Below are 21,723 nucleotides of genomic sequence, written 5' to 3'. Positions count from 1 at the left end.
ATTAAATCTGAGAGCTTTCTGACCCTGCATAGACAACAACGGAAATACATTCAAGGCCCAGAAAGGTGGTAAGGGCATTTTGTTAAAATAGTCCATGTGACATCAGTGGTTCAACTGTAATGTTATAAATCTACGAGAGCACTTTCTGTGCGCAAAGAAAACAAAAATAACATTCATTCAGTAGTTTCTTCTCTTCCATGTCAGTCTCTTCACGAGAGTACCACGACGCATGCTGGTTAGCCTATATATAATCAGTTATACTTCATGAATGAAAATGTGGCGTATTTCATTCAGTCACAACTGCAATTAGGAAATATTGGTAAATAGTCTCTAAACTTTGATACTTTCCATCCATATCCAACTCTACACACATACTGTACGTGCACGTACACAAGACCAGCCCTTTATTTTTGCTCTTTAAAATACCTGCACCTGTTCAGGGAGAAAATCTCAATGATCGTGCTTTAACCTCATTGAGTCTCATGAAAGCGTTCTGGAACAGCACACCAGAGATGAAAGACAAAGAATGAGAAAAGAGGAAGATCAGCCTATGACTGCCTCAGACACATGTCTGTCTCGTACTGCTTCTCTCTTTCCCCGTTTCGGTTCTTTTTCGGCTCAGTGCAGTCTGTGTAAAGGGACCCGAGAGGAGGAAAAAAGAAAATTACTTTTGTTGGTGCTTGCACAACACTCATTTCCATCTTTCTCGCTGAGGCTTCCAGACCCCAGGTCACTTCCAATTGTGTGTCTAATTGATTACTTCCCATGCAATTACGTTTGTGTCATACTCGATTTTTCACTGTTTGAGGCGCAGGGGAGCGATCCTCCTTCTGAAGGACAACAGTTGCACTGCAGCAAATCTAGAATGTGGCTGTATTATTAATCTTTTGGCGCAGCTGTAGTGCAGTAATAACCAGCGACATAAACCGCAAACGCAAGGTTACAGAGGTGGAAAGGACGGTGTCAATGACGGGACTTTTTCTCCCTGGGCATTGAGGAAAAAGGACAGTGTTATGATTCTGCTCATTTGCAACAGCACAAACAAGTGCTTCTTTATTAGGCCTTGGAAAAGACTGTTGCCATGTTTTTTTGTCTTAACATTTCCCACTTTCATATTCTTTGTGCTTTTCACTTCTTAATTTTGCTGACTGTTTTCAAGCTCATTAACCGAAGCTTTTGGGAATTATGTAAGCTATGAGAAAAGAATGTAATGAAATATTGATGTCCATCCACAGAAGGACTTGGGAAATTTTAATCATTAGAAAAATTTGACCCTTCTGCCCTCACAAAGGAAAGAAAAGTGTGTGGTGGTAATGTATGGAACCTGTTTTAAAAATGACCGCATACATCCTTAGTTTTTGTAATATAATTTGTTACATTTTAAGACGTTTCTTTTGCATTCATCGGTGTGAAGGAAAATAAATAGTATGTGAAATAAAATAAAATAAATAAAACAAAAATAGTTAGTTGAAGTTAAAAGTTTGCAATTATTTATTAACATTTTGCAGCATTTTTCATATGCAACTATTACAGAAGGTTCAAATACTCACTGATGCTTCAGAAGGGAACACAATGCATTAAAGGCTGGTGTGTGTAAACTTTTGAACAGAATGAAGATGTGTACATTTTTCTTATTTTGCTTAAATATCATATTTTTTCCATTTAGTACTGCCCTTCAGAAGCTACAGAAGATGCTTACATTTCTCAGAAGACAAAATAAGTTATATTTACCCTGATCTTCAAATTCAAAAAGTTTTCACCCCTCGGCTCTTAATGGATTGTGTTTCCTTCTGAAGCATCAGTGAGCGTTTGAAACTTCTGTAATAGTTGCATATGAGTCCCTCAGTTGAGCCCAGTGTGAAAAGATGAATGTCAAAATCTTACAGTCATTATTGGAAAGGGTTCAAATACACAAAATGCTGAAAAATCAAAGAATTTGTGGGACTTGAAGGATTTTTCTGAAGAGCAGCGAGCAGTTTAACTGTTTAGGACAAACAAGGATTCAAGAACAACTAAAAAAAATAGTGTATATATATTTTGAACAGCGTCGTTTTTTTTAAATTAAACTATTATTTTCTCTTGTGGACTATATGTAAATGTTTTTAATATCTTATTCAGGTCAGTACTGAATAAAAAATAACATGCATTTTGGATGATCCCTCTTATTTTGGTAAAATAATTAACATTTTGCAGATTCTGCAAGGTGTATGTAAACTTTTGACTTCAGCTGTAGACAGACAGACAGATAGATAGGTAGATGGATAGACATGGTAGTACAACTGTAGTAAATACACTTCTCTTTCTAACTGCAGTGTGTTTGTATATACAGAACACATGCAGAGTGTACTTTCTTTCTCCGTGGGGATGAAAGGATGACAGAACTGCAGAGAAGAAACAAAGCCCTGGGAAGTGGAGTAGAAAAATGGAAGAATCCCTTTTTAAAAGTTGCCTGTATTTAAAGCCTATGATGTGAAGAGAGAAAAAAGAAAAGCGGTAATTACGCAGAGATCAAATAGAGAGCGTGGGGCTAGTGCTAATACCCACTCGCCCACCCCAATCACTGGAGAAACCAGGCCCATTAATAATGAATCTGGTGTCATCATTAAGAATCTGAATGATTAAACATATCTCCTGGCTTCAAACACCACTTTTCACAGTCAAAAAAGAGAACAAAAGTCTATATACACACACATATGGCTAACACATACATTAAGTAAAACTGTAATGATGTGAAACATATATGAAACATGCTAGGGATACAGATCGTAGTATTAGGAAAATAAATCTTTCATGTTCTGCAGAAGAAATAATTATATGCAGGTTTGGAAGGGAGAGTAAATGATGGGAGAATATTCATTTTTTGCTTGAACTGTCTTTGTAAAGATGAAGTGTGTAATTTCTGCACCATTGGTTGAAGCAGAAGTTTAAATGTCAGGTGCTTAAACACACAGAACAATGTTTTGAAAGCTCCACAGAGCCCCTGAATTGCTTATTTAATATTATGTCTACACATTAATGTGAGAAAGTAAAAAGTCATTTAACTTTAAAAACTTACATGACTTTTTTGAAGTATGTCTAATGCTTTCATCTGCAAATTAGAATGCAGTAACATGTTCTGTTTAATTCTTGGTAATATTTTTAAATCCATTCAGCAGAATTTCACAAGTTTCCCTCACAATTCATGCAGTAAATGTAGAAAAAAGTGTGTGGAATATCTAATAATAACATTGGATGTCATCTGTAACTTAATGGGCAAACAACAGCCCATTCCATGAGTCCATCAACTATTCTAATGTATGTGTAGCTTTTCATGGCCCTGTAGTTAATTCAATTAACTCACTGATGCTCCAGAAGGAAACACAATGCATTAAGAGCTGGGGTGTGTAAACTTTTGAACAAAATGAAGATGTGCACTTTTTTCTTATTTTGCCTAAATATCATATTTTTTTTCATTTAGTCTGCCCTTCAGAAGCTACAGAAGATGGTTACATTTCTCAGAAGACAAAATAAGTTAAATTTACCCTGATCTTCAAATTCAAAAAGTTTTCACTCCCCGGCTCTTAATACATGAGTGAGCATTTGAACCTTCTGTAATAGTTGCATATGAGTCCAACAACAGCCAATTCCATGAGTCCATCAGCTATTCTAATGTATGTGTAGCTTTTCATGGCCCTGTAGTTAATTCAATTGCATGAAGCATCCCGAGACAACACGGCCAATTAACATCACCCCATTCTGTGTACTGTAAAAAGAATCCCGGGAAAGAGAAAGTAGAGCACACCACAGAGCTGTTATATAATCTGAGGCAGGTGGAAAGAGAACTGTGGCTTTACCATCAGGATGAACTGAGTGCCAGTGTGGGAAATAACTGCCTGATTTATCTTTGACAGATTGATGATGGGAGATATTAAGCTTTGTTCATTCGTTAATGAATATAACAGCACAGTAGAGGTTGCAATTGTTTGACCACACTAGCTGAATTAAAGGGATAGTTCACTTAAACATTTTGGCGTTATCTCACCCTAATGCCCTGTATTGTTTTATTTCTTTTTTGAATAAATATTAAAGACTTTGTGAACTGTTATTTCCATACACTGAAAGAGTATGGTAATTTATACTGCCAGTTAGGATCTACATTTACATTTAATCATTTAGCAGAAGCTTTTATCCAAAGCGACTTACAAATGAGAACAATAGAAGTAATTAAACCAACAAAGGGGCAACAATATGTAAGTGCTGTGACAAATCTCAGTTGGTCTAACATAGTAGGTTTTTTGTTTTAAATTGAAAAAATATAAAGTAAAATAGAAAGTCTTGACATGTAGACAGGAATTTACAGAAATTTAGTCCAGGATAATCTTACCGTCTGCTATTCATTTAAAATAAAATAAAATAAAATAAAATAAAATAATAAATTTTTTAACTGATATAATAGAAAGTGATTGTATTAATGGGTCAAGTGTTGACATGTAAATAGGAATTAACAGAAATGTAGTCACGGAACATGTGTAAAATACAATTTTATATACATATATATATATATATATATATATATATATATATATTTTTTTTTTTTTTAATTGATAAAATAGAAAGTGCTTGTGATAATGGGTCAAGTGTTGACATGTAAACAGGAATTAACAGAAATTTAGTCCCAAATAATCTTACCACCTGCTATTCATTTAAAATTAAAGTATAAAAATAAAATAAAATAAAATAAATAAAAAATAAAATACAATTTTAGAAAGTAGGAATTAACAGACATTTAGGGTAATCTTACCATCTGCTATTCATTTAAAATAAAAGTAAAGTGCAAAATAAAATAAAATAAAATAAAACAATGCAATTAAAAAATTAAATTTAATAAAATAAAATACAAATAAATTTAGATAAAATTACATACAAATACTTTTTTTTTTTTTTTTTATTGATAGAATAGAAAGTGCTTGTATTAAATTAATGGTCAAGTGTTGACATATGTATAAACAGGAAATAACAAAAAAATATTTCCGGATTATCTAGCCATTGGCAGTTTATATTTGTGTTAATGTGTAAAGTAAAATACAATTTATTTATTTATTTATAGACTAGAAAGTGCTTGTATTAATGGGTCAGGTGTTGACTTACATATAAACAGGAATTTAGTCCCGGATAATCTTCCTGTCTGCCTGAGCTCTCAGTAGTCCTTTATATTTGTGTTAATGTGTAAATAAAATAAAATAAATGTTTTCTCACACAAAGACTTCATAAAGCTTGGAATATACTACATGAGTTGTATATACTACATTCATGAAACTTTTATGGTGCCTATTTTCCCTTTGGTGCCTAGCAGCTATAAATCTTTACTCCTTTTCATTGTATGGAAAACAGAAGCTCGGACATTATGAGTTAAATACAAGTAGTGAGTAAAAATGATGATTGCAATGACCTTTGAAGCCTCTATCATGTCATTTGAGCTAACTTTGAGCTAGCCTGACTTCATCTTTAGAGGAAGGACATGTTAAACTGACAGAAATGTGAGTGTAACATATCATTATACCTGTGTTAGTGTGTTTTAGCTCCAGTGTTACGAAAGCTTTGACGTGCACACATTTTCGATTCCCCCATTTGTCTCCATTACCCGTAAGCCTCTGTTAATGGAGTCAAAGAGTCTCTAGGGTGTTGTTAGCACCTGACTTTACCGTTTGATTCGAGCCTTTGTAAAATCAGTCATTACGCTCCAGCCCGAATGCACGCTCGCGCAAGCATTTTGACACAAATAGAGCTGTTCTGTGACCTCACGATATTGCAAAATAACTCTGTATGTTTATGCCGTTGATTACACGTGTGCAAGCAAAAGCTCACAGTTGAGAGAAAGAGGAGCGAAAAACAGGGTGGGAAAAAGTAGAGCGGCTATGGTTGTTGAATAATTCAGGACTAGCAGCACATGGGGCTTCAGGGCCAGCCGGAGTGCAGGAACTCCAGCCACTGATGAGCAGTGTGCCCGAACCTCACCTTTGTCCTGCGCGCACACACATACACAGACACAGTGTGTATCAGCAGCGCTCATAAAACAGCAAACCCTACTCATCTGTCCACTCCGAGCTGTTTCAGCCCTCCACCCCCTCAGATATCAGACTTGGGCCTCATTAAAAGTTAATGTGAGGCGTGCGAAGAATTTTAATGTCAATTAATAATCAAAACAGTTTCCTCCACAGCCCTGCGGCGTTATTTTAGAGCCGAAAACCAGGGCATTCAACACAACGCACCCACAGCAAAGGCTGCAGGGTGCGCGAAGCATCAAACGTGACCTCCGTTATCCCGCTACAGACCTGATCGGTTCAAACCAATGCGTAGCGGGTGATCGGCGCTGGGTTGTGGGAAACGCTTCCTGGCAGGTGTGTGACGCTGTGGCGGATGTTTGAACAGCGGTGTGTTGCGCTTGCCAGCGGTTCTGGCTGGGTTTCAGTCCGTTCACAAGCCAAAGTCTGTGTCATTGGCATCGATAGCATGCAGAGCTGAAGCCTATACGCACACAAACACTTACGCTTTTAAGTGACACAGACACTACAGACTGATAAAAGGCAATCTCCATCTCCGCTAGTCCTCCTGTTCTCGATGTCGTCTCTAATTTGGCATTGTTTCATCAAGCCTGCAGCAGGAAACGTTAATGAAACATTTAAGAGCGCTAAGTCAGTTACCTCACAGACCTCTTGTTTCAGAGGGAATGTGATAGAATGATCGTTCTGCATAAGAGATATTTTTATGTGAAAATGGAAGTAGCTGACCTGTATTTATTAAAATATTTAAAATAAAAGGTAGTGATTTGAAGGATGAGAATGGTTCTGGTTGAAAATTAAATATCCTTCGGAGATATGAAGGATGCAGTACTACTCTATAGGTAGTATATATATAACACTTTACAATAAGGTTCATTAGTTAACATTAGTTAACATTAATTAATTTTAGTTAACATGAATTAAGAATGAACAATACTTTTACAGCATTTATTAATCTTAATTTCAACATTGACTAATGCATTATTAAAATCAAAAGTTGTGCTTGTTAACATTAGTTAATGCACTCTGAATTAACTTGAACTTACAGTGAACAACTGTATTTTCATTATCTAGCATAAAGAATTGAGAAGATTGATAAAGATTGATAAGTACTTTAATATTGTATTGTTCATTGTTTGTTCATGTTAATTCATGTTCAAGTCATTAACTAACATTAACCAATGGAAACTTATTGTGAAGTTTTACCAATATAATAGAAATAAAAATAAAATAAAACTATATTGAGGCTAAATAGAAATAATAATAAAAAATAATAAACATGACAAAAGCACATAACAAAAAATTAAATATTATTTACAACTTAATCTTAAAAAACATAGGAAAAAATAGGAATCTTGCCTGTTTAGTATTAAAATTACTAAAACTAAAACTGAAACACTAACTAAATAAAATGAAATATAATAACATAAACAACAAAATTAAATAAAACATTACATAAAACACAAAAAAGGGAAATTGTTGCCTTAGCAGCTAAAATACAATAAATACTATTATTTCTACAACTAAAACAGAAATACTAAATAAAATAAAAAATAAAAAAATATATATAAATATTATATAGAACTTGAACTTTTAAATTAAAATTACAATGAAAACCAAAAATATAAAATTAAAATTCAATATATAGTAATAAATACTATAATAGTATATAAATAACACTGTTTTTAGGTCTGTTTTTTGTGAGAATTAGAATTTATTATCTGATAATCATCTTCGGTTCTCACATGACACTCATGGTCAATCGTGATGCTAAAAAAAAAAAAATAAGTAAATCAAAAAACAAAAAACAAAAAACAAAAAAACAAATATAGTGCACAAGTCATATGTTATGATACGGTATAAATTACTAACCACTTTTAGTATTTGGAAAACAGCAGCTTGCACATTATATCTTTGTGCTCCAAAGGAGAAAGTGTATGACTAAAAGTTCATTCATGGGTAAACTGTTCCTTTAAATGTATTTAAAAATGTATAATCCTAGGGAGTCCATAAATAAAACAAAATTCTCCAAAACTCTCTGTATAAAGAGCAGCTGGTTTTATAGTTAATATAATGCTGATTGTGATTTGAAGAATAAGAAAGAATTTGAATGATTGTGGTTAAATATGCCTGACAATGATTTTTATTTTATTTTATTTTTAAAAATGTGTGATATTCATTATATACATTGATATTCTCAGACACATTCTAATGTATGGGGGAAAAATTAATATATTAATATATGTAATATTTTAGTATTAAACCTAAATTATTGTTTTGATGCTTACATTTTTTTTTTTTTTTTTTAAGTATTTCTTTTTTAATCGCATATATTTATATATTTATCGCATATATGAAAACAAAGTATACAATTCAAGTCATACTAGTTGTATTGCTACCAAGTGCCTCAAACAAAAAAAAAATTATTAGAGATGTGATGCCTCTAACCTGGTTACAAGTGATTAGTTCAGCACGGTGCTTTTTAAAAATTGCTTTGTTCCAACATTGACCCTTAGAAACGAATCAGATTAGAATTGGCAATTTTAGCTAAGCCTTACCATTTCTGTGTGCAATATGCATCAGACGGTCAGTGAATGACTGTTCAATAGTCCATGAGTGTGCTGGCTGAGACTAGAGACTGTATAACGTTCATTTAATTATAGAAATGCTTCTGCAATATTATGTAAAGTATTTGACTGTAGCAGTTCTACGTATACATATCATGCACAATAATCTTATTAATAATATATGGGTGCATGGCAGCACTGTAGGGAATAACTGAAAAGACTGATGGGGTTGGAAATCAAAGCAGACAAGAAAATAATTGGAAAATACCAAGAAATCACAGGCCGCCTATTAGTTATTCTCTTTTTCCTGCTTCCTGATTGGCTAGCGAGGCGATAACTAGAAGGAAGCAGGTGAACTTAACTGGGACTACCTGTCCTGACCACCACAGAGTCACATCAGACGCCACCACGTAACATGCCCAGTGACATAGAAAACAGCAGAAGGAGCAAGAGAAGCAGAAAGCAGCTGGTGTGCATCTGGAGTGGTAAATCGAGTGTGCGTCGACTCTTGTGTTTCAGATAAACTGGCACAGCAAGGTCTTTGCTGCAGCATCCCCGTCTCCCTCCGTGGCTTAATAATTAATGTATTTATTTTTTGCATAGTGGCTCACAGGGATGAGGTTCAGGGGCTGCACTGAATGCAGTGGAGGGTAATAGGACATGAATAGCCCCTGCTGCTGCTACGGCCGTCCTGCCAAGCGCTCAAGCTGCCCAGGTGGGGTCTGCCATGCGGATGAATGCTCGATGCTAAATATACCCCTAACTCCTCCCTCACTTCCCCACCTGGCCTCTTGTTTACTCTCAGAGCACATCTGAAATCACTTTTCCAAATACAGACAATTTCCTCATCCAGCCCTCTTACATCATTTTTGCAGCGCTACACGTGAACTCGTTTTTAATGTGTTACACAAGGCATTTTAAGTCATATCTAGCTTCAGTAGCAGAGCAAAGTTCTGGTGTCAAAAGTGGAGTTTAAATTCACTTTAACTTGGGATTGGAATTAATGAGTCTGGTTGTTTCAGGGATGCTTTCTTATTAGTTTTTAATAAAAACTAATTTTCTAATGTAATAAAATTATGAAATATTGTCATTACATTTGAATGTTTTTTTAAAGAATTCTTTAATGTTAATCAAGGCTGTATTTACTTTCGTAAAGCATTTTTTCAAAATAGAAATATTTTCTAAAAATATAAGTCTTTGCTATCACTTTTTATCAATTTAACACATCCTTGGTGAATAAAAGTATTAAATTCTTTCGAAAAAAGAAAGAATAAATATTTGCTGACTACAAACTTTTAAATGGTAGTTTATATTGTTACAAAAAATGTCTATTTTAAATAAGTGCTGTTCTTTTAACTTTTAATTTATTAAAGAATCCTTAAAAAAAAAAAGCACAAGTTCCAGCAAATATTAAGCTGCACAACTGTTTTGAACATTTATAATAAATCAGCATATTAAAATGATTTCTGAATGATCATGTGACACTGAAGACTGGTATAATCATGCTAAAACTTCAGTTTTGCATCACAGGAATACATTGCTGTTTTTTTCTTCCTTTTTTATAAGAAAAAAATTATATACATATGTATATAATGTATATAATATATAAATAAATCTCCCTCATATACTAAATATTATATAGTCCTTCATGTATATTTACTATATGAAGGATGTACATCATTTATATTCCTTTTCAAGCTGTTATAAAATTCAGAGGTTGATTTCAAAGGCATTCCTGGCTTCTCCTGTAGGCTAGCAGGGGAATGCTGACCTCTCCCTGAGTTTAAAAGAGGTCACATTCCAGTCATCTGTATTCAGGTGCTCTTTTGTTTCAGTTAGGCTTGGCTTTTTTTCTCTTTCTCTTTGTGGAGTTCCTGGGGACAGAGCTCATTGCAGTGCTGGTGTGGGGTGAACAGAGTCCCGCTCTGATATCTGAAGTGTCACTCAAAAGCCAACGCTGGCCCCTTCTCTCTCTACCTATGTTTTTCATTTTGGTTTTTATTTAAATTGAAGCATGCATTTAAGCTCACTTGTTTTCTCTGATTAAGCCATTGTGCAGTTAAGGAGCCGTTTTGCAGTGGCCAAAGAAAGAGAGAATGGATGTGTGAATTACTATTCAGTGTTAACAACAGGCTTCTCCACAGCAGAAACTGTAAAACACAGTTTGTTCTTAATCATTCTTTTTGCACAAAAAACAAAAAAGTGAAAATACTAAATATTACATCAAATTAATGTCATATATAGGCTATAAATCTGCAGTACATTGTTTTTTGTTTAAGTTGATTTTGCTGCTATGAGGAAAAGAAGTAATCGCGCCGGTGTACACAAACACAAAACATATCAGTTTCAGGCTTCTAGCATTGCTAACTTGACAGTGCAGTTGGTACTTTATCAAAATAAAACACAGTGAACCAAACATCAGCGCACCCGCCTCACTGTGTCACCGTTAGAACGCGACTAAAGTAAAAAGTCTACAATTTACATAATAAATAATAGTTTAGCATTTGGATGCTTTGCAAGTATGGAAATATTATGGAATATTTGGATTTGTGTCAACTGAGAGAGGTAGAGTGCGCAGACAGTTGAGTGCGCAAGCCTTTAAAATAACGTTATAGTCCTTTGTCATTGAGAGACGCGTTCAGAATCAACACATGTTCACTAGTGGGCTTTGTTTTCAAGTGCGCAACTCCTGGCATTTGCTGTTCTTCTGCCAGCGGTTATCAAATAGCGTTACTGCCGGCGCCCCCTTCTGGATTGAGGGTGAATTGCCTGTATTCGTTGTAAGGCCTTATGCACCGAACCGAGAAGCCCGTACCGTGATGGTTCGGTACAAATACATGATTCGGTACGAATACCCTCTAACAGTGTTGGGGGTAAGCATTACAAGTAACGCGAGTTATGTAATATTATTACTTTTTCCAAGTAACTAGTAAAGTAGCACATTACTTTTTAATTGACAAGAAAATGTCTAAGTTACTTTTTTCACGCCAGTTACTTTTCCCCTCATTTATTGATTAAAAGCTCTCCTGTCCCCATGTTGAGAGAAATCAGGAGTAAGATGTTAGTTCTAGAATAAATGTGAACATGCATTAATTAACTGAATGAATACACGTTTTGAACGAATCGTGTAAACTAATGATTCAAAGGTTCATTCATAAAGCGAGCCATTTACTTAATTCCTGAATGAATCAGCCATTTGAACGAATCTGATGAATGAAGGAATGACTCATAAAGGCATTTACTGCCACCAGATTTAGTTTCTTATTTAGAGTATCATGTCATTAAAAAAAAACTAATAATAAAAATAAAAACATTAAAGGGATAGTTCACCCAAAAAAAAAAAAAATTCTGTCATTATTTGCTCACCCTCATATCGTTTCAAACCTTACTTTAGTGGAACATGAAAGAAGGTATTTTGAAGACTGTTAGTAACAAAGCTGTTATGGTTTGTATAAACAAATAATGCTGAGATGTTTCTCAAATTATCTTTTTTTAAGTTTCATAATTTACGTTAGGACATTGCAGCCTAAATGTTTATGAATACTAAATTTTGTGTTGAATCAAATAAAATATTTCTTTTTAAAGCTACAATTTGTAATATCTACTTGATACTTTCTCAGTTAACACAAAAATAGCTTTAAATAATCTTTTGTGGGTATTTTCACATTCAAATGAATTTTGCGATTAATTAAATTAATTAACCGGAACAATATGATTAAAATGTTTCATCTAAATGTTCAACTGACAGCCCTAATATATATTTATATATATATATATATATATATATATATATATATATTATGTTATTTATTATTTTTTTTATTAGAATGATAGATTTTCTTCAAATCATAGAGGTCATTGAAAGATATTACAGAGAGATTATGTAACATTATCTCCTAACATTGCACTAAAGCCATATTCAGACACTCCGCACTGCTCTCTCTCTTAAAAAATCATTCATCACAGTGATGACCTGAAGTAACTGCGTTCAAATCCTCCGAATGCACGTTGTGTACAGTTTTGTGGACAGCGGTCTTAATCTGTGTTCGTTATCTGCAGACAAACCATTGCTGTATATTCCCTTTCCAATAGGCCTGTGATTCAGAAATCTATTCCCACAAGTGCGCCACTGCATGTAGTGATTTAACTGCTCTAATTCAACAAGCTCACCTACCCGACCCAGATATGTAACATAAAAGGTTATTCCAGTTACTAGAAATGAGAGTCTTACCCTTTGCCCTCGCTCATTTATACCGCTACTCCTTTCTATTCTTTTCTCAGATAAATAAGCAGATGCTCCCTGCCCTAGATAATTCCATAAGCCTTTAATCTTAGCCATTTTTCATAAAGATTCATCGGAAACAATTGCGTGTGGGATAACAAAATTTAATCAGCCAGCTTTAAACACAATTACCACCCTGAGGAAGTCAAGGGGGCAGAGAGGATTGTTGGTAAAACCCACCATCTGAAGCTGTCATCCATCATGTTTGTGTATATATACTGCATCTATATTTATTGAGCCGACTAGCCTTGAACCCTAATACACCTTGTAACCCAACAAACAACTCCAAATAAGACTGGGGTTCAAATGCTTCCGCAGTAACTGTTCATAAATATATGTTATAGTGTATTGTGAGCATCTGTCATTGCTTTTAAACCACTGTTACTACACAGTTTCCCCCTCAGTGTTCAATATACTTTCAATTCTTTCTTTATTGCTTGTATATCACACCGTCACTGTGACAATTCCCTTATAACAGTTGCCAATAAAAATTGCCCTCCTGTAGAAAGAAAGGGTGTCCTATTTTTTCCACCACCATTTTTTACTTTTTTTATTTGTATCAACCTTGGTTGGATTTGAAAGGGATTTATTTCAATGCAGCTCTTGCTTGTTATTTATTGCCTTTGTCATTGGTTTTTCAAGAGTTGTTATCGAGTTGGTCTTTGTCCCTCCACAGCCTGAGCAAAAAAAAAAAATGATGCATTGAGTACTACAAGAGGGTCCTTGGTTCAGATGAATTCCAAGGACCGAAACAGACACATGTAACCAGCAGAACATGTTCTCCTGTCAGCGCCCATCACATATGGGCCATCAGTGGGCTCCCATGATGCTTTGCCTGCCGTGGCCACTCATGCTTGAATGTCAACAGTGTCTCGTTAAAAGTGCATTTGCTCACAGCCGGCACGGCAAGAGCGCCTGCTGAACTACTCCCGCACAGGTCCTCGCCTTCCCCCTTTCTCTCTACCGAACGCCTGCGGCATCAACTCCTCATAAATGCTTTTATGTAGTTAAATTAAAGCCGTTGTTCTTTTCAGGTCAGTAGTTAAATACATAAAAGTGCAATTAAATTCAAATGGAGTCTGTCTGTGTTTTATTTCTAGTTTGCCACCCCTGTTTCTCTAGATTTATGTGAGCTCTTGTGCTCTGACCTTGGCTGAGGTGTTCATGGTAAGCCCATCATTGAAGCTTCTTATTATTTTAGCTAAATAGCATGTAAGTGAGCAGTGGTACACAACTTTAAGCTTTTGTACTATGGTTCAATAGTTTGGGGTTGGTAAAATCTTTTTGAAATAAATTCAGTTTTATTTAGCAAGTAGACAAAACATTTATAATGTTACAAAATATTTCAAAACATGCTGTTATTTTGAGCTTTCAGTTCATTAATATTCATTAAAGAATCCTGAAATCTACAAATGCATCACAGTTTCCACAAAAATATCAAGCAGTACAACTGTTTTCAACATTGATAATAAGAAATGGTTCTCATTAGCATATTAGGATGTTTTCTGAAAGATCATGTGACATAATAATAATTTCACAATATTACTATTTTGATCAAATAATTAATTTTCATTATAGTTTCATATATAGTCAATAGTTTGTCATTTGCTAATTTGTTGGTTTTACTTTTTGAAATTTCTTTTAGTTTTAATTTTATAAAATGTTACTAAAGTAACATTTTAGTGCACAGTTAAACCAAATCATCAGCGATTTTAATATATTAATTTAAAAGTGTCGACATTTAAGACAAACATGCTAAAATGGTGTTTTCTGTAAATTCTTTATACTTTTCACCAGTTTCAACTTAAAAACTTTAAGTTTAGCAGCTGCCTTAACATTTTAAGTTAAATCAACTTAAGAGTACAAGCTGTTTAAACTCATTTTATTGTAATGAGTTAAAATGACTTTTAAGGCAGTTGCTGAACTTACGTTTTTAAGTTGAAAATGGTGAAAACTTTTTACAGCATAGTTATAGATAAACTGCCGTTCAAAAGTTTGGGATTAGTAAGATTTTTTTTTTGGTTTTTAATGTTTTTTTTGTTTTGTTTTGTTTTGTTTTTTCTCTTATGCTCGTTGAGGCTGCATTTACTTGATCAAAAAAAAAAAAAAAAAACCCTGAAAAACTGTAATATTGTAAAATATTATTATAGTTGAAAATAATGGTTTTCTATTTTAATATATTTTAAAATATAATTTATTCCTGTGATTCAAAGCTGAATTTTCATCGGCCATTAGAAATCATTCTAATATGCTGATTTATCACTTTTATTATTAATGTTGTAAACTGTTTTTCTGTATTTTTTTTTTTTTTTTTTGGAACTTGTGATTCTTTTTTCAGGATTCTTTGATTAATAAAAAAAACGTAATGTGTTCAACATAGAAATCTTTTCTAACAGTGTAAGTTTATGCTATTTTTTTTGAACATTTGATATTTCAATTGAACATATCCTCGGTGAATAAAAGTATTAATTTCTTAAAAAAAAAACAGTTATAGAATAGAAAAAATAGAAAACAGTTATTTTACATTGAAATAAACATTGATAATAAATCAGCATATTAGAATGATTTCTGAAAGATCATGTGACACTGAAGACTGGAGTAATGATGCTGAAAATTCAACTTTGATCACAAGAATAAATTATATTTTAAAATACATTCACATAGAAAACAGTTATTTTACATTTAAATAGTATTACTGTTTTTTCAGGATTTTTGATCAAATAAATCCAGCCTTGATATAAAGTCAATAATAAAGTTAGTCTCGCACATTCTAAGTAGCGTGTAACTTACTTCAGATGTGCATTTGTGTGATGTAAGTTGCAATATTATGTTTATGTTGTATATCTGATTAATTTCATATGTGCATAGGAAGCATTTGAGTGAGTTAATTAACAGGCTAGCAAAACACTTCCATTTATTGATGTTCATTCACTCTTCAGCTTCAGCTCATGTAGCTCGTGGGGGTCAAATCCTGACATTGTTGATTATAGGATTATTTGAACCATTCATAATCCTCCTAGATTTTTTTTCTTCAAAAATCATTGCATTAATATCATGTGGTGTTATTTTTTTTCTCACCATATTTTCATCAGCAGTATGCTCAGTTGAAAGTCTTCCTGTAGCTCAAGCAGTAGCAATGCCAAGGTCATGGGTTCAATTCCCAGGGAAAGCAATGCAAATGCAATGTAAACTGTTTGAATTCATTTTTAAGATTAGCCATTGTTATCTGTAAATCTTAAAACACACACATACAAAAGTCCCTTGAGTAAGAGTCCAAAGTACACAAAAGTACTTGACCGATACCATTTGAAATGTATCAGCTAGTAAGAACATTTCAGGTAGTTTTCCTGAGAAATCACCCCTATCTCTGAAGGTCCTAGACTCTATAAACCATGAAAAAGATCACAGAATACTATTATTTACCTTTTATCTGCCTGCTTTTGAGTCATTTCTGTCGGTCAGTTGTGATAAGAGGCTACCAGACACAAGGAAGGAATTACTTGTGTTTTTTTCTCAAATTGGACACAGAGGGACACAAAATCTTCAAATTTCCGGTAAAAGATATGTAAGAATCCATAAAATGTCTTGCCAGTTCTCTCTCTTAGGGCTTGTTTAGCACAAAAGAATAAAGGCAGCGTGACAGATATCACCCACAACTGTGGAAAGAACTATACGTTTTGGTTAAACTACAATTAAGTGTTTATTTTTCTCACAAACTCCTGAGGTACTTGCGTTTTTTGTTCTCCTCATTGGAAAGAAAAATCACTCTGTGTTCCCTCTCGTTGTTTGCTCAACTTTACTCATTGCATTTTTTACCCAGACAGCATCTCCTTGGTAACGCGGCTGGAGAGGCCAGGCTGTGTGGTGCAAAGCCTCACTTTGATGGATGGCGCAGAAGATCACCTATTTGTACAGTGGCGGCAGGGGAAGTTGGCACAGCCTGGCATATCATTCCTCATAAGCCCGGCCAGGCTCAGTCCCTCTGTGCCACACGCAGAGCCAGACTGCTGGCAGTGACTGGCGTAAGGCCGGGGTGATGTTGGCACTCTCTGATGAATAGGCGGCCATATCTATGCCCGATTGACTTGATAACCCTATAAAAAAAAGGGTTGCAGTGAATGTGGATTAGGACTCTGTGATTGTTAAAGAAGACACTCGATTAGTGTTGATCTTCCAGTTGTACTAATGAAAGGTCCTGCGTACTACATACTACATCTCTGGCGCTAATATGATGTCCTGTTCTGGTCTGTTTAATTAAACAAAACTTGTTTTAAGCTCAAACCATCATCTGTTAGCTTACAGAGGCAGTGTTCTTTAGTCATCATAAACTATGCTTCTATCCAAAGTTGTGCAGAAAATTAGAGTATTGTATAAAACATTTGCTAATAAAGCACCGTTTCCATCTTAGGTGATTAAGAGAGCAATATCATCACTTCCTGGGAAACTGACGCAAGGTATTAAAAATAAAAATGAAAGCTGCGATCGGGAATGCTCTTTTTTCCTACATAATAAATGACTTGTGTCTACGAGTGCACAGACAAGACGCAATAACAAGCACTGTCAAGCTATCTTGTGTTTGGAGGCGGAATGTAATTGTGTGAGAGAGTTCTTGGAGGTAATTCTACAAATTCTTTTTGATGATAGACTTTCACTCAGGCATTTTAGAATTATTAAACAACATTTCAGATGGTGTGCGATGAGACTGGTGCACTCATTAGTTCAGTTATCCAATCATAGAATCTGTTGATGCACGTCATATTTTTTGGTTGCAAATCGAGGAATTTATTTAGTGAATGTGCTTCCATTGTAGTTTATGTTTCTTATCATTAACAATGTATGCACTACCAGTCAAAAGTTTTTGAACAGTTAGATTTTTGATGTTATTTAAAGAAGTCTCTTGTGCTCACCAAGCCTACATTTATTTGATCCAGAGTACAGCAAAAACTGTAAAATTGTGAAATATTTTACTATTTAAAATAGCTGTTTTCTATTTAAATATATTTTAAAATGAAATTTATTCCTGTGATCAAACCCACATTTTCAGCATCATTACTCCAGTCTTCAGTGTCACATGATCCTTCAGAAATCATTCTAATATGCTGATTTGCTGTTCAAGAATTTTTATTATTTTATTTATTTATTTATTATTATCATCAACATTTAAAACTGTTGAGTAATTATTTTTTTCAGGATTCTTTGATGAATAGAAAGATCCAAAGATCAGCATTTATCTGAAATAAAAAGCTTTTGTAACATTATACCATTCAAAAGCTTGGAGTCAGTATTATTTATTTATTTATTTATTTATTTATAGGAAAGAAATTATAGAAATGTATAGTTTTGTTTAGCAAGGATTGATCAAAATGGGTGATAAAGACATTTATAATGTTACAAAAGATTTCTGTTTCGGATAAATGCTGTTCTTCTGAACTTTCTATTCAGCAAAGAAACCTGAAAAAAATCTACTCAGCTGTTTTCAACATAATAATTATATATATATATATATATATATATATATATATATATATATATATATATATATATATATATATATATCATTTTTTTTAAAGCAAATCTGAATATTAGAGTGATTTCTGAAGGATCATGTGACTGTAGTAATGATGCAAAAAGTTTTGAAATCACTGAAATAAATTACATTTTAAAATATATTCAAATAAAAAAAATGTTATTTTAAATAGTAACAATATTTGACAATTGTACTGTTTTTGCTGTACTTTGGATCAAATAAATGCAGGCTTGGTAAACAGAAGAGACTTCTTTAAAAATCATTATAAATCTTACAGTTCAAAAACTTTTGTGTATATAGCCACGTTTCATTTTAGGTATTTATTATTAGGAATAACTCCTTGAGATGTACCATCTCGTTTTCGAGGGGGTCCCAGAACACAATGCAATACAATCACAACATAAAACAAAACAAAACACCCATTAAGAATACATCTTTAAACAACACTAAACACAAACGATAATAAAGAGGAAAAAAATAAATAAATTAAATACCGAAGTGCAGCAGTAGGAAATTCTGATTAAAAATGGCTTAAAATATATATTTACTGTGCATATTTTCTATGTGTATTAGTATCATGCCAATAGTTCAGCAATAGCTGAATAACTTTTATTGAAGTCAGTTATCGAGTTGAGTCTCCTGATTTTTATAATTCATAGAGTTGTGTTCCAAATCAGTCACTTATGATGTTCCATTTCAGTTAGGATGCTGAATATGTAAGCAGTAGACAGTAAGGCAGTTCACTAGGTTTTGGATAAGAGCCAGAGATTCTTTTTACTCTAACATGCTCCAAGTTCAGCCATATTTTTAGCGTGCAGACATGTAGAAATGATGTACATTACATGTGTTTGCATGTACAGCATTTCCCAGTGACTGACATTAATGTTTTCACTTCATTTGAGACAAAATTGAATCTGTAGCTTTTACAGACCCAACAACAAGTCAAACAGTCATTCAAATGAAACCAGCTGTCATGACTGTGGAGAGAAACGTTTTACTGAACTCAGCGCCAGTGCTGGCATCTAGACTGTGTGTGTGTGCTCTCCTACCCCTCCAGCTGTGTGTCCTTTGATACAGGTAGCTTGCCTGCCAATCTGTGCCAGCTGAGAAACTGAGATTAGGTTGATAATGTGGCCTGTTTTTACAGATTTATCTTTTAAATTTCATTTTTATGCTATAGGCTTAAATAAATAAATATTAAATGTAAATGTCAAACGGAAATGAAAATACTAAATGCAATCATTAAATCTAAAATCTAAATATCAAATCGAAATGTTAGATCTAAACCTATAAATGTTTACCGGTTAAGCACATGATTTATGGCTGACTTTTTTCTATGGAAATATTATACAGAGATATTTTGAAGAATGCTGTTGTCCATACAATGAAAGTCAATGGGGTCCAAAACAAAACTGACTTTCACTTTATGAAAATAAACTAAAATAAAATAAAATAAATATATATATATATATATATAATCTTTAGAAAACAAAAAACAGCCCTAGTCTCTGCTAATGCAAAAGTTTGAAAAACAAGTTCAAGTAAAGTACAACAGGAAATAGCATTGAGTGCTTTGAATGTTGTTTTTGAGAATGATGGACCTTTGAGTAAGGAAGTTAACTAATTAGATGGACTTGTGCAACAAGCTTCACCCGCAAAGTCTGGTGTACCATTTTCATGATGTAAACACATACCATTATTTGCTTTAGTGTTTAATCTTCTCCTGTATGATTAATGTTTTGTTATAATAACATAATAGGTGCTGGCAGAGCCTCTGTGGTCTTCAACTGCAGACTCTCTCTTTCCTTTTTATCTGATGTATACGATAAGGTTCAGTGAAGCTGGAGAGAAATTGTCCGTAGAGACAGAAAGACAGCGTTCCCGTGTCTCCTTCAACCGGTTGGGCCGTCTGAGGACCCCTGCTGAGTTCTGCCATTGCATTTATTTGTTTTTCCGATTCTTGCCTCTAGGAAAGCGCAAGACATTTGCGTTCAGCCCTCCCAGCATGTCAGATGCGGAGAACACTAAAATTAATTTATCCATTGAGCGACAGGTTTCTCAATGCCCTGTAGAGAGAGGGGAAATACACAATAACACCGTCTCCAATCATCCATGGAGTACAGTTTAATCAAGCTTTTGTTAGGCTATTATCAGTTTCAGATGGCCCGTGGTTATGAATACGTCTCATCTGTTCTTCCGCCACACGGCTAATCTCCTGTAGCCGTGAAAAAGAAATCCAGTGCAGTAAATAATGCAAATCTGTTATAAGCTCTCTAGTGTTTTTGTCCACGCAAGTGAGGATTACTCCAGACACGTTAAGATCATAATGTTCATTGTCGTCTGGTGTGCCCGAACAGAGACGTCTCGCTCGTGAACGCACGGGGAGGGGAACGACAGATTGATTTCTCTCCAAATCCGGTGATCCGTGTGAGACAGTATGATGCATATTAGGGCAAAGGATTGAGAGGCGTCTCCCTGCAGATGAAATATGAAATTACAAACCTGTTAGCGCTGCTGTCCAGAATGTCGGCACTCCAAATCCAGGATGGATCCGATTCTGACATTGTCTGGGAATGTAATCATTTCCTTCCCTCTGTTTGTGTCTGCCGGGAGTAGACATCTCTCAGAGGAGCGAAAGAAAATTGGGAGAAATTCAATGAAGAGAAAATCAAAACAAAAACAGATTAGGGTTAATAATAGTAGGAAGAGTTTAATTTGTCTAGCCTCTTTGTTAAAGGGATAGTTCATCCCAAAATGAAAATTCTGTCATTATTTATTCACCCACATGTCATTTTAAACCTGTATGACTATGTGTTGTGGTACTCTTGTGAATGCGCATCAAAGACTGATATGTAAGAGAAGAAACTGTTGAAAAAAACAACGGGCCTCATTCATGAAACACGAGCAGAACAAATTTTTTTGTTCAAATCGTTCATAAAGCCGTGCTGACGTAAATTCTCGAATTCATATAAATGTTTGTATTTTCAGAATGTTAGTTGGTATGAAAGAAATATGCACCTGCTCCTTACCACGTTTAAATGGTGCATGAAATTTTTTGTGTTCCTTCTGGCAAACTAGTGACACTGAATTTTGATTAACTGCCATAAAAATTACTTAAAGTTCATTTGCCCTTGCCCTCTTTTGAAATTTTTCATTTTTTTTTTTTTTTGTAGCTGTGTTGATAACTTTAGGGGTGTGTTCACACTTGTAGTTTGGTTACTACAAGAAATATACGTCAGAATCTTCCCTTGCCTACTTTTTCACAGCGATTGGTTGTTGCCCGGTGTTTTCCGCTCGAGATTTGCATAA

The 21,723-nt window shown here is 34.2% G+C and overlaps 1 protein-coding gene across 3 annotated transcripts in view; it reads left to right on the top strand.

Moving 5' to 3' along the window:
* The window catches only part of LOC127170958 (receptor tyrosine-protein kinase erbB-4), a 391,542-nt gene that overhangs the window by 242,563 nt on the left and 127,256 nt on the right, over nt 1-21,723 (top strand). The gene's annotated exons all lie outside the window — the stretch shown is intronic.

Source organism: Labeo rohita, chromosome 9, assembly GCF_022985175.1.
Source record: "Labeo rohita strain BAU-BD-2019 chromosome 9, IGBB_LRoh.1.0, whole genome shotgun sequence".
Taxonomy (NCBI): Eukaryota; Metazoa; Chordata; class Actinopteri; order Cypriniformes; family Cyprinidae; genus Labeo; species Labeo rohita.
Note: the sequence above shows the minus strand (reverse complement) of the source record. Positions and strands in the feature narration are given on the sequence as shown.